Source organism: Poecile atricapillus, chromosome 4 (genome assembly GCF_030490865.1).
Source record: "Poecile atricapillus isolate bPoeAtr1 chromosome 4, bPoeAtr1.hap1, whole genome shotgun sequence".
Lineage (NCBI taxonomy): Eukaryota > Metazoa > Chordata > Aves > Passeriformes > Paridae > Poecile > Poecile atricapillus.
In genome coordinates, this window is record NC_081252.1 from 25,406,086 (window position 1) to 25,420,890 (window position 14,805).

The window sequence follows — 14,805 nt, forward strand, 5'->3', positions numbered from 1 at the left end:
TTTAAGGGAACAGCTTTTAAAGGAAGATTACACTTTCATTACAGTTACAAGGCAGGTGGAATTAGAACTTCTGAACATTTGCTGCACTGAATTTCTAGAAAGGAGTTTGCCTTTATAGACTTTTATCCGTTTTCTAACCAAATTTCTTACATGGATTTGTACTAGGTACATAGATGATTCCACATGTGCGTATCTAAGCACTTACAAGGGCAATTGTCTGCTTTCTTTTGCTGCTTAAGGGAAGATGTGCAAAAAACCAAGGACCTGCTCCAGAGTGCCCTTCCATGGCAGCGACTCCTTTTATTCTGTTAGCATACATTCCTACAGGAATACATGCAAAGGGAATACATGTATTCCTAGAGGAATGTGTCATCTAAATTTAGAGTGTTGAAAACTATCTCTGTTAATTAATGACTTCTCACATTTGCTCTCTCACTGAAAGTCTGCAACAACTCAGTCTGCCCCTTCTGCCTTTTCTCCTGCACTTTCAGCATTTTTCCAGGTGTTCGTTCATATGGACAGCTTTTAAACCTGCATGAAACATTAGGAAACAGTGACATCTATGAAAAATAAAACTGAAATCATTAACAGGATCAGTTTGCCTTCACTGCTCAGCCATGTAATCCTATAAATACTGGTATTATGGACTAGATTTATTCAGTGAAGAAGAAATGTCACTTGATTTATTTTCACTGTAAGAACTCACCATCCTTTGCATTACTGTGAAACTAGCTCTTTGTGATAACAGATCTCATTTTACCACACAATCAAAGATGATGTTATGCAGAGAAGTATCAAATGGGAAAGGTACCAGTAACAGGTTTTTTTGACTCTACAATGAATGTCACACTGGTGCTTAGACTATGTGGTTCAAGTTGTTTACTGACCTTTTATATGAAATAATTCAACAAGAAGGCAGTATGAACAAGTAATCTATAGGTGTGTCTCCTTTGTGTTAGCTGCCTTGTGCTATAGCTGTGTCTTCTTTTGCTTGTGGCATTTCTGAATAGGAAAGCAGAGTGATATAGCTAAAAGATTACTCTTGATTTACTCTCTGATTAAACAACTAAATTAGTTTTAGATTTTAAAAATGAGTACTGCATATTTTGAGTAACTTTGTTTTCAAAGATTGGTGTCTCAAATGAGTGTCAGCTGAGTGAGGAAATGAGAAACATTATTATACTAAACAATCACTAGGGCATTGGCCTGCAGTTCATCAGTTTTAAGAGAGGAGGAAGGAATTTTTCTTAAGTGTAACGAATTATCATGCTGTAAAGTGTGCTAAAAACTATTCCTTGACCTCAGGCCACAAAAGCTCAGGTATGCACTGGCATCTTTTCCCACAGTTCACTAAAACGGTTTTGACTAGACCTACAGACATCCTATCTCATTTGCTGAGAATCATCCTCCTCCTCTGACTTCAGTCTTCCAAGATTTTGCAAGCTGTTATTAATGACCTAAGTGTTGTCTTAACCCTGCTTTCCTTATTCATTAGTGAAGACCAACATCCATCCAATCCATCACAGCATTTGCGTGCCTGTAAGATTAATTCAGTGTCTTTAAATTGTAAGAATAACTCAATGTCTTTAAATTCTTTGGATTTCCTAAAAGCACACTGAAGCCATCTTCATCAGTGTCTGGACAGCTGACAGACTTTCCTGCTGTGCAGAGTAGGCTGTGATGAAGACTGAAGACTCAAGCTGAGAATGACCACAATTTCACATATATTGCATTTGAAAATGAGCTGGCCTAGATGACAGATGTTGCTATTCTTGTGTGGTTAATATAGGTTTGTCTAAGCTTTAGCTACATTATGAAAACCCTCAGAGGCGCTTATTTTCTTGTTTTGCTTGGCTGGAGGAAAGGTAATGCTACAAAATGTTACAGAATTTGGTCTTACAGCTTCAATCATCTGCTCAGCTCGCTTAAAGTTTCATTCAGTAAGAAGAGAAGACAAGAAAAATTTCTGAAGGATTTCTGTCTTGCCTTAAAGCCATCTTTTACAGGTGTAACACACAATAGTTGATTCCAATATATACATCTTCAGGTAACTTCCTTCTTCAAACTAGGAAATGTAATTACTGCCTATACACATAAAAGTTCTGTGATGTTTGATTAGCATGCTTTAAACTTCTAATTTTGGGTGAACTTCAAAGGTTAGGAGAAAAAACAATTCAGAGTCAGGAATTAGAAACAGACTCAAAATAATTTAAAGTATCTATCTTTTAATGATTAATTTACATACAATACTGGGATGTTGGATATATTTCTGTAATGCAACAGGAGCCTTCAGATCGGTAATGACCACTGAAAAACTGGAAGAAAGTTATGGTCATGGTGTACCATGTTAGTCTTGTACTTTACACTTCCTTGCCAGAGAGACTAAATTCTGAAACCAATCTTTCTTAAACAACATTGAAGTTAAATTATTTAAGCTCCTTGTGACTAATACTGGAGGTATCCTATGTGAAAATGTTCAGTAGGGAGGTAGAAAAACAAGTCTACTCTCACTAGAATTTTGGACAGCTTTAGGTCTGCAAGCCCCACAGGTTTGTTGAACCTGTGGGATGAATTCATAATCTACATTTGGCTTTTAACATGACTTTTTTCCCTATTTGGCAGGAATAGCCAGGGAAGAAGTCTTCATTTAATTGAGGATAAAATTCACTTATTCATTATATGGAATAAAAACACAGTGTGCATGAAGACACAGATGGAGATTTTCATAAAGCAATGAAATTTTATATAAGGTGTTTGAATGTTTGTTGAGGCACAATATGTTAAGGTAGTTTTCAAAAGACTTAAAAATAATCTTGCAGACCTTTAAAGCTATTTTGCGGTTTTAGAACTTTTGGCTTGATTCACTGTATCATAACTGATGTAATGAAAGAAAACAGAATAAGATGCTTTTAAAAATACACAGAATATTTGGAATATTTTTCAGTATTTAAACTGGTTTATAGTTGCAGAAATCCAGGCTTCTGGGCACAATTTGGATTTTAGTGTCTGCTACAATCTTTCAGTTTTATAGCATTACTGGAAATAATTTTTCCTTACTGCTGGATGCATTCCTTTCTTTCTTTCCAAATAACTTGAATCTTTCACACTACTGGTTTTCCTTTTTCAAGTTACTAATTCAGCAGGTTTTTCCTTTCTTTAAGTCAGACTAGGTGATTATGAAACTTTGCTATTATTCATCTTGACCAAAAAGGTAATTTTGGAACTGTATTGGTCCATACTGTTCAATTACCGTTCGGTGTCACATGGGGATTATCTTATATAACTACAACAGCCTTGTAAAATTTATTATAGTGTTGGCATAGTTCAAGTAAGCCTGTTATCTCTGATTAATATTAGTGTTACTTCTAGATTTAGGGCCAGCCAGATTGCATTTTAAGAGTTTGAGCTTAAGTGATGTAGTAACAACTGTCTCCTTAGCAAATTGCAGCTGCTGGCTACGCAAAATGCAGGCAAAAAAGCAGCAGTAATAATGCAGTAGTAAATTCACATTTTTCTTGAGCTATTCTTTTCCAAACTGCAGGCTGTGATTGAGCTAAACCTTGCACATGTTTAATTTTGGATGTCATGGTTGGTGCCATTGACTTCAGTGATCAAAGTAGGAAAGGCCCTACTAATTTCCTAGTACAAAATGACCTAAAAATGCACAGTTGGCATTTACTCCAAAGCTCTTCTGTTCCTGAAAATTTTGTTGGAGGATTTCAGAAACTTAGAAAACATTAGAGTGAATGTTAGTGTCTAAATTAGTGTCTAATTCTTCTATATTATGCACACTTCAGCAGTGAGATTTTAATGTAAGTTACTGTTTCTAACACTGGGATGCTGCCTGTGAATTTTAAGAGGTTCTGTTGACATTTTGTTAAAAACCTAGGCTCTTTTTCTTGAATTTCTGACTAGCACTGCTCTTCCTCCTTTGCCCTCCTCCAGCAGTCATCCTCTGAGTGCTGTCAGACTTTGCCAGCACACTAAGTTGATGTTTTTTGTCAACACACTGTCCTTGTATTATTTAATGTCATTTTTCTGGTTTTCTGTGCTGTCACCTGTGCAGTAACCCCTCTGCATGTGCAATGCCAAACACACACATGGCTATAAACCCAGCCTTCACTAACAGCCATAGTTGTGCTATCCTTCTCTCACTCTTGTTTACATGTCTTCTTTTGCTTCTTTTTGTGGGGCACAGTAGCCATGGGGTATGGTAAAGTGATGCTGTGTATTTATTTACAGAAGTAAAGGAATGTGTGTTAAAATTATGGGCTTCTACTGAAAAAAATTTAAATCTAAGATAATTCCGTTTTACAGATGTAGATGTCAAGAACAAGTTTTTGACTTTATACTACACATAAAGCTATGATCAATGCTTCAATTTCTTGCTCAGTTTTATGAAACCACTCTGGTTTCTGTTTTTTGCAGGGATTTATTTGTGACAACTTGAAAGTTTGATGGAATGATACTATGAAGCTGTCATGTACATGATTGAGGATGAGAGCTATGTGTAGGAGCTTTATGACTGAGAAACTTGTAATGAGCAAATTACACTTTGCATCTGGCTCTTCACCAAGGCTTAGCAATTACCCATGTCATCCAAATGTATTTTCATTTAAATACAACAGGTTTCTGTGGCATCAGTGACAGGCTTCTAAACCAAGGTTTTATAAACAATGTCCATTTACACAACGTCAGCTTCAGTAGTGGTGTGTTACTAATGATCATCTTAGGTTTTCAAGCTGCACAGTAAAGATAAATAAATCGTATGAAGGGAGAGCCCTAATGATGTGCACAAGGTACTAAAAGCACTTCCAAGAGCTGTTGTTGATGGAAATAGTGGAAGGAAAGCAGTAAGATCTAACATACCTTTCAATATAGATGCAGGAGATGAAATTTCTGTTTTATTCCAAAGTTACTATGACAACTTTTTCAACTTGGCAGAGCTGCAAAAGGATGAAGAAGCACTGGCCACAGCCTCAGTGGTAACCTCAGAGGTGTGCAGGGACACTGACCATGGGATTATGCCAGGCTGTGCATTGTCTAATCACACAAGCTTGATGGTCCTGTGAGCCTTGGAACAGACTAGGATTTATGTATAAATATTGCCCTTACAAGGAGAATTTTGTGGTCATAAGTTTTCTTAAAAAGACACTGATTTTAAGATAAACTCCTGTAGCTCTTAGTGCTAATGCTGTTATGATATAGTTTACATTTTACTTGGGCAAACCTCCCAGTAATGCCATCCAATATATTGATAAAAGGCAGGGCATTTATCTTCTTTTGTGGTGCCTGCCCACAGAGTACACTGAGGGCATGCTGCAAATACATACTTGTTTGTGCTGATATTGCCATCTTCTTTTCAATTTCCCTTATTTTTGTGTTTCAAGCTACCCCTATCATAATAGCCCAGTATCTCGGTGGGTTTACAGAGATGTAATTCTGATTCATGTTTTACTGATTTTTAAACTTTGAAACTTTTATTTATTGCAGGGCAGGATTGTGGGCTCCTGCCACTAGTGATGTCTCATGCTTACTGTCATAAGGTGCCTAATTATTAAAATAAGAACTGGGATACCTAATACCTGACCGCTGACAGAAATTTTGAGACACAGCGTTAATATTTTTCCTTCATCCCTCTGTGAGTACCTATACAAACTTAATGTTTTTGTGTGAATTCTGTGATAGCCTCACACTTTATTCAATTTGAAGAACTGGTTTTACAGAAAACATTTTTGCAGAATTTTTTGACATCCACGTTTCCTGGGAACGAAATTCTATAATAATAGCTGGATGTGCACTGTAAAGGTAGCTGAAACAAAAGTGCTTCCTCCTTTCCTCCTCTTTCTCTCCTCCCCCATTTTTCCACCTGTTTGCATAAGCTCTTTTTTTCTTTTCCTTTTTTTAAATTTAATTTTATTTCTCTTTATTTTTATTTTTATTGCATGAGCATTATAATTACCCTTCGGTGCCTGATCTGTGCCTGCAGGAAAGGCCCGCAGCATCTGTAAAGCTGGCAGCAAGATGGCATTTCCAGGCAGGAGGGGTGGGGAACCATCCATGGCTTTGTCTGAGCAGCTGGGAACTTCATCTGAGCCATGCCGTGGTGTACATTAACACTGACCTGTGCCATCAGCAAGGAAAGCACTGAGCAAGTGCTGGGGCCAGTATTTATAGACAACGACGCAGCAGTCCTGGAGAGAGAGACAGAGAGGCAGTGCGAGAAAAATCTTGGCTGAACCAAGGGCAATTTTATGTCAGGTTTCTGTTATTTAAGCAACATTAAATAAAACCCCTTTGCCTCCATCTTCTCTGTGAATCATAGCCGTCCTGCTTCACATTATGGCCAGGTGGAAGCTACAGATCTAAAACAGGACATTATGAGAGTAAGTAATTGATTTAATGTGACTTTTACCTCCAGAGTCCCGGCCAGCTCACTGCCTTTCGAGGATGCTACATCGAGAGCTTGGAGTTGTGACTGAAGCATGGTGTTGCCTTTATGTAAAGATGTTCTGCATGTGCGGAGTTTGTCTACAGTTACAGAGGAGTGTTGTGTACTTTCTTCATTTAGCAGAGTGCGTGAGAAAGTCAGTCAGCGTCAGAAAAGAAATACACACACTCTATTTCCACTACTGAGAATAGTGTGGGTCATTTAAAATACTGTCTCATAGCAATGGCTGGGTTGTGGCTTAAAGCATCTGTTCCTTGGTGTATAGCTGGTTTTACTTGCATGGCTAGATTGCTGCTCTATGTGCACTGCTTTTAGCAGCAGAAAACAAGAAAAAAGTTTGACTCAATCTTCTGTCTTCTGTTGTATCAGCAATCAGAGTCTTTCTCTGAAGAGCGGGACAGTAGTTAATGGATGTTCTTATATCCTTCAGTTTAAAAAATGAATAATTTTTTAAAAGGTGGGGAGTTGAGTGGGTTATTAGGAGAGAAAAATTCCCCTTCCTCCGTGAATTGGTCAAGGCGACATAGAACACGCACCCCTGCAGGATACTCCCTGATAACAGAGGGGAAATGGCTGTTTACAGTGAACTGTTATAACCAAAGTGAGAGATTCTTCCTCTCCTACCTTCATACAGGCAGCTCCCTACAGCTTTTGAAAAATGAACCTTTTTCCATTACTCACAGTATCTTTTTCAACAGCCTCCTCAATACATACAGGCTGCTGAGTTCATTAGTCTTCTTTGTTTGCGTATTCTAGGGTGTAATTTTAAAAGCCAGGTTACCTAAAAAGGGGATAATTCTTCTAAAACTCTCTCCTGGCAGCAACATGTGAAATCTGTACAATTCAACATTGATGTTTACTATGGTTAGTTCAGAGAAGATTAATGTGTTGCTTAAAGAACACAGCGTTTCCCTGAATGAAATTTATCAGTTGACAGCTCTGGAATTACTTCTTTAAGTTAAGAAAATATAGACTTTGGCACTGGTTGAAGATTTTTGGGGGTGAGTGGGAGGGTGGCTTGCAACTTCAGAGGGTGTTAGACGCATACTGAATACGTGTTGAAAACAAAAGTCTGTTGAAATAACTTTAAGCTTGAGGCTCAGACTAACAAATAAAAGGAAATGCGAGACAGAGCTCACGTTAGATCCTTAGCTGTACTTGTTAACACCAGTGTTTTGCACGCATGAGGTGCATAACATAAGCACCTATCCACCAATTTAAGATTTAGCAAGTAAATGACAAGAAGAGTGGTGTTTTCCAGATAAGTAAAGCTGTCTATACACGAACCTGTAGAAAACCATGTCTGTATTTAAAGATCATGATGATTATTATCACTTAGGTCACATTTTGGTTAGACACTGTTACCACTAGTCACATTAAAAAAAAAATACATCTGGAAATGCAACAGGGGAGACAGAAGTGTACATTAAATGGACAATTAACACTAATAAAACTAATCTGCTGAGAAATCCTCTCATTACAGAGCTATTCCAACACATGGACATAGAAAAAAATAAGATAAAAAGTCAACTGCCTTATAACTAGTGAATTTCATAGAGGACAGCACTGTCACATCTTTTCGAGGTTTATAAATAAATAATAAATGCAAGATGAAACCTCCTATTTTTTTCTTCTTCCTTACCCAGATTTATCTGTGCTTCTGTTTGAAGGTTGTATGGATGTTCTTTATCTAGTACCTTGGTCAAAATGCACCTAATAAGGAACAAGAGAAAATAAAGTTATCGAAAAGTGGCTTAGCATAGTGTGTTTGGACACAGCAGATTATATGGCATCAGTACACATCCTCAGAGTTTCAGTGTTGTGACTGTACATCCCTAGATGATCACAGCCTGGACAGGTTTTACTATTACTGTATTTTACTACTACTGTCATTTTTGGGACTGTAGGCATAGAATTGATGCCCCATTGTTGAACCTGCATGGTCCTTACAGAGCATAAACTGTTTTCCAGTAGCTGTGTGCACATCATTACCCTGGATGAATGTTGGCAACAGGTAAAAAAAGGTCTCTAATTTAAAACCAGGGACCATAAACTGCAAGTGTGAACAGTATTGCAGAGCAGCTATTGCAGCATGGTATCCATCTGACCTTACAGTGAGATAGGCTGTTGGCTTACCCATATAATTTGTATTTTGCAAATCTAAGGGACATTCAAGGAAAGACGTGGAGGAAGGGTCATGACTGTAGATATTGCTGCTCCAGGGAAGGGAATAGCCTCTGAGCTGAATTTGACCTTTTCATGAGGACCTTGATACAACCATGTGTGAGCTCTGTAGGTATTTTTTGTTCTTTGTGATGGAGTTTTCTTGACCCTTCCTAAGCCCCACAGAGAGATGCTTTAATGGCACGTTAGCCTACTGATCAGTGAACTCTATGCTAATGGGTCACGCTGGAGGCAGAGATTTTCTCTCTGATTGCTGGGATTATCCATGGAAAGTCCAATTACCAGCTGGGGCTGGGGTGAGAAAAGTCACACACTGCCTCTTTAGCATTGTGTCTGCAGGAGTTGTTGTAAGAGCATTGGGTGTTGCAGGGGTAGTGTTGGGGCTTTTAGACTGTTGTGGACATGCCTGGCAGGGCTGTCAGCGGTACCTGCTAGGATGGGAGGAACTCCCAGGGTGAGTGATGCTGTAGCTGTCTTCCAGAGGTTTTAAAAGACAGAAGGGTAAGAAGGCTTCACAGCAAAGGACAGTAGGGTGAACACTTTCTATGATGGCCCTTCCCCCATTAATAATTGGAGCAGGAGCACAGACATAAAAATACCTTAGTGGCTAAGGCTGTGTTTCCTCGCAACTGTGTTGTATTTGGGGTTGGATGTGGCTTATCTTTGGTTTTTTGGATGTCAAAAGTCAGCCTGCCCCTTAAGTCGTTCTGGATTTTACAAGTCATTGTACAATTTCAGCTTTAGGAAATGCATTTCCAGGGATGGTATATAAAGCAGGATGCTTGCCTTCATGTCGTGCTGCCTTGCTGTTTATCTTGTTCTCATGGTCTGTTTGAGGTGTCCCCATCAGAACTTGGTAACCAGGTTGACACAAAAGCTGTGCTTTAATAGGAAAAATGAGATTATGGCATAGTAAAAAAAAAAAAAAGGGCACATATATATGTATGTGTAAAGGTAACTTTGTAAAAATAGGTGCATGCATGCCTTGGTTGAAGCTAGGCCTTTGGAGTCCTTACACTGCACAAATGACATAGGTAGTCCTTGGGGGGGTTGGTGATTTTTCAGGGCAGGGAGAGGGCTGAGCATGATTTCTGACATTATTTCTAATGATTGTGTGCCAGTATGGGAACTAAGCTTGTAACACATCAGTTTTGAGGAAAATGTAATTCGTAAAGCTGTCTTAAATCTGGGAATGCTGTTATAGTCTGGACCAGAATCACAAAGACTATTACATTAACAAGCCAATACCTGATGCAGACAGCATATATGTGGGTTGTGAAGGGTTCAAGTCTAATTTCATGTGTTCGTCTGGTTCAGGTCAAGGATGTGGGGCTTCATTTCCCAGGCTGTACCTGAGCAGTTCAAGCCACTCCACCTGTGGCTATTTCTCTTTGTATGTATGCTGAGATGCATACATGCTGAGATGATTTTTGAACTGGGGACTCAGACCTGGATCTCCCATATTGGAAGTGACACATCTAATGCCTGAGCTATTGACTCATTCTGTGTTTTGTGATCTGTCTAAAGAAATACTAATTGCCATGTGAAACTTCAACAATTCAGAGTAGGGTATTGGGTATTCTTTCTTTCCCTCTGTGATTTTTGAGGAAATCCTTTTGAAATATCTTGGTTTCAAGAAATGGAAGAGTAAAACCTATGGTTGGGTTTGGGTTTTTTTTGTTTGTTTTCCTTGGATTTGTTTGGTTGGGGTTTTTTTGTTTGTTTTTATAATATTCCTTTCCATTCAGACATCATCTGGGGTGAACTCTTTCCTAGTAATAAACATGGAAGTATTTGTTTCCATCTTCAAGCTGGTATCCTCTACACTGTTTTGTCCTTTTTAAAATATCTGTGCTCCCATGCAGAAATGGGAAAACTGGCATAAATTTACTTTTTATGCCAGTGTTGCCTCAGTTGTGATATTTTTCAGTGTCAGAAGAGTGGGACCTTCCATTTCTTCATTACCATAGCTTGCTAATGATGACTTTGGGAGCTCTTCATGTTTTGTAATAAACTTGAGAGCAAATAAAAAAAAGTAAAAATATGCTTATACAACCAAGAAAACCATTTATGTTTTGGGAGTTCAGTGCTCTTCCCTACTTTAAGAGAGCTCCTCTTTGGCTCCAATATCTCACACAAGTGATTTGGTGTTCTCTATTCCTTACCACCTTTAAATTGATGAATAGCCATGTTATTTTCCTAATCTGAAAAACCTTCCTAATCAGAACTTTTGGACCCTGCCTGCAGGTGCCCTGTACAGCAGTGTTACTGCTGTGAACTTTTAAGAACTGAGCTGGCACCGGAATTTAGTCCTTGGATGGGTAATGCATATTGTATTTTCCAGTTTGATTTGTGTTTGCAAATCACTACCAAGTGCTGCTTGGTATTGAATTTCAGCTGTCACTGAGAAGACCTTGGTTAACCAAGTGGTTACATCGACAATGTTCTGTATGGATACCATGAGAGTATTTAACATCCGAGGGGAACACTGCTTAGCCTGAGGGCAGGTGCACATTCAGTAGCATGTACATTTACAGAACACTGTATTTGTGGGCACCAAGTCTCTTGATCACTGACCTTTATCTTTTTCCTTGCACAGAGGAAGTCCACTCTTATTTGAGCAAGACTTAGTTGCTTAACCAGTGCTCATTTAGGCAAACCAAGAATGCAGGGAATTATGTGTGGTTGCTCATTAATACTGGTTTAGAAATAGCATTTACAGTGTGAATGGTCCTTTCAAGTTTAACTTAGTCTTTGACATGATATGAGACTACTTAGAGCATAAGAAAACTCAAGTTTTCGTGCCATTTAAAAATTTATTTTTTGTGTGTTCTGCTGCTGCTTCCAATTTCTTTGAATTTTTTATTATTTGTATGAAAAAAATATAATGCCATTGCTAACACTTCTCTGTGATTCATAGTTAAAACTAGTGAATACTGGTTGTCCCAGACATGTTTTGAAATCTGATCTACATTGAAATTCTCTCACTTTAGGAGTTACAAATGCACAAAACCTCCTTGACGATACAGAAAGAAGGATATGAGAAAAGATCTGGAGCTTTTAATGTGCTTTTTAATTATGATGCTGTTTTTCATGTTGGAAAATGGAGGCAGACTTTAACATGGATGACCTCAAGAAAATAATAGTACTTCAGTGGTCACGAAGAGGAAGGACCAGGCGACTACTGTGTTCTAAAGTGCAGATTGAAAGTTTTCAGCCTGTTTTTCCTGCGTCAGACTGGCACTCAAGAATGCATTTCTTGCAGCAGAGAAAAAAATACTCTGATTTTTTTTCATCCTTGTGGCTTACATTGATATTTGGCCCACAGGCTATATGTTTGAAATCTCTCACTTAGGTCAGAATACCCCTTACTTACACTTTGCTCTATGTGCCAGGGCACTGAAGTGGGACCATGGTTTCTATAAAAATTGAAATAAGCCAGTGAATCATAGTTATTTACTGTATTTCATCCCACCTCAGAAAGCATAAGTATAAAGTGTGATTTTTAATTAACAAGCACATTGTCCCAGTGCTTTGACTTGGAAAATTACATATCAGTATCTAGAGAGATCAGCAGACCATTCATTTCTCCCTCCAAGCAATAAATAATATCCTTCAACTTCCCAGGAATGTTTTTCTGCTTACTTTTAGCAGCATAGGTACATAAGAAGTATTAATGATGAAGGTAAAATAAATGAAGAGTGATAATTGAATAAAACTATGCCATTTGCAAAGCAAAACAAAACCTCCAACCCTTTCCAACACTTGCATCTCCTTCATTTCATCACTACAATGGCTCATGATGACATCCACTAAGAGTTTTGCCTACTAACCTTGAAATGAATCTTTGTGTTTATTGTCAGGACCTTGCTGGCAAATTAAGCTTGACAATGAGATGGTGAAGGCAGGGGGAAGCAGGGTGACCTGGGACACACAGTTCTGCTAAAACCTTTCAAGGTCCGTAGAGTGCCTTTTCCTTTCCAAAGAATCAAATTACCAACTGGGCTGCTCGTTCACTTAGCTAATCATTAATGTGGGACCCGTGAATTATGGAGCTTGTAACCCTTTCTCTTGCTAATTAATTTTTTTGTGTGTGCTGAAATACTCTTTCTCCGGGTGCTGTGAGAGCCTTTAGCAGGGGCAGGCACAGTGAACCCGGTCTGGGTTGTCCCAGAGCTGGGTTGCCCAGCTTGCGCCCAGAGCTCTCCTGCCGCCTGGGCTTGGAGGAAACCAATTCTGCCGGCACCTGCCCGTGGCCAGCAATCCTGGGAGCGGTCCGTGGTGGGTGCACTTGGTGGGCAGCTCATTTCAGCCCTATCAGCTGCCCCAGGGTCCTGGTGCCTGCAGAGGTGAGTGTGCGAGGTGAGACTCTAGGCTGTGTGCTTCACTTGGGATGGTTTTCACTTAGGAGTTACTACTTTTTCCTCCTTGTGCTGAAAAGTTCAGGTCTTAAAAGTCTGATGTACGTGTAGGGTTGTAGTTCTGGTTGCTTTAGTAGACCTGGTGCTTTCAGCTATCTTGTACCGGTAAGAGTGAGGCCGGCTTAAATTCCGGCTGAAGTTGGTCTCTGTTCCTTCTTCACACTGCTTGTCTCCTCCTCCACAAGTTGTGCACAAGGTCACTGTGGGTTTGAGGGTACCTTCTATGTCATGTTTTCACAGCATAACAGAATGAATTTGAAAGGGGTAGTCTTGCATGTATGGTATAAAAGATTTTGCTTTATTTTATACAAGTTAGAAAAAGAGATGTTTTTTATTTCCTTATAATAGCACAGGCATTAAATGGCAGGTTCTGACTCCATTTCTGAAGCCACCAAGAGTAGCTGTGTATCTTTCACAAGGCAAAGAGTTTTTCTGCAGCCCTTTTCAACATTTTGAGGGTAGGAAATCTCATACCTGCTTGATGTGACTGGAAAAGGATTCTATTTTAAGTGCAGTCACTTTTCCAGTTTTCAACAAGTCCAGCCAGGATGGTGTGCAATAGGGGATTTGTTTGTAAAGTGCATATATGGTCAGAAAATGACTCTGTACAAATGCTGTCATTCTTCTTCAGAGATCCAGAAACTGTCTTCCAAAATACTTCTGCTTTCCATAGTGCAAAAATAAATGGTGATGACTTTCTACTTTAATTTGCTCTGCAATGGTATGAGAAAATGAGCTGGATCTTACTCTGGTCTGTTGATTGTCAACAAAATTGTTAATTGCTTTCCACTGTGAGGCAGAGAGCATGCAGCATGATTTCAGGTGTGGTTTGCAAAGCAGGGTGTTGGAAGAACATCTTTTTGTTGTTTTGTTTGGTTTAAACTTGTAAATTAAGATAATGCACTTTTTAAGACAAATAGTGATTTTTCATTGCATCCCTTTAGTCAAACTGCTTCTCATCCCATACTTGCACTACCAGGTCTTATTTCTCTCATGGAGTTTTTTAATCTTTCTAGCAGTTATCAGCAACATTACTTTTTCTACCCCCAGAGCCCATTACAATAAAGTAATATCTGACACTTAAATAGCAATTTGCATCTGAGAAGATTTTGAAAGTTCCCATTAATGCATCTTTCCTGAGGCAAACAGCAACGTGCAAGTTTTTAAGATGAAAGCTGGGAGTGTGCTAAGTAACTTACTCTAAGCATGCAAGGAATTGGTACCATTTAATCTCAGAGTAAGCGACTTGAGCATGTAATTAACTTTCAGCGCAAAGGATATGAATGACTGGAAATTAATTATAAAAAAGAAACATGAACTGTAGTCTTGTTACTCCACCTGCACTGAGTCAGTACTATATAAAACATGCCAGGGAGGAGGGACTGACTCTTGGTCCTGAGGCTGAGCTGCACATCTAGGAGATGTCTCAATAATATAGCATTGAAATAGTATTTGCCATGAGCCATCTGCCTGGCTCTCTTACTTGAATGAAGTAAAAATTGCTATCTCTTTTCAGTGCAGGTTTTCCATGAAATGCAGGGCATGATGTAAATGACAGAGAAGTTTGCTTTTAGCAGAGAGTCCACTGAAGTCAACTGTAAAGCTAACAGCAAGACAGCAAATCAAGGGATGAGTGGTCATGATGCAGTTCAGTGTGAAGAAGCCACTGAAACCCATGGTTGATTTCCATTAGCAGTAATTTAATGGTTCAAAATGATGCAAGGCATATCATGTCTGGTTTTTTAACAG

General features: G+C 38.9%; 1 protein-coding gene across 7 annotated transcripts in view; it reads left to right on the plus strand.

Annotated features, from left to right (window-relative positions):
- Positions 1 to 14,805, plus strand: part of BMPR1B (bone morphogenetic protein receptor type 1B) — a 235,325-nt gene that overhangs the window by 108,335 nt on the left and 112,185 nt on the right. The window contains exon 1 of one of the 7 annotated variants that reach the window (XM_058838513.1): positions 12,937 to 12,984. The exons of the other annotated variants lie outside the window; for them this stretch is intronic. The gene's annotated coding sequence lies outside the window, so the exon portion shown is untranslated. Of the gene's footprint in view, positions 1 to 12,936; positions 12,985 to 14,805 lie in introns of those variants that run through there. 7 annotated transcript variants of the gene reach the window in all.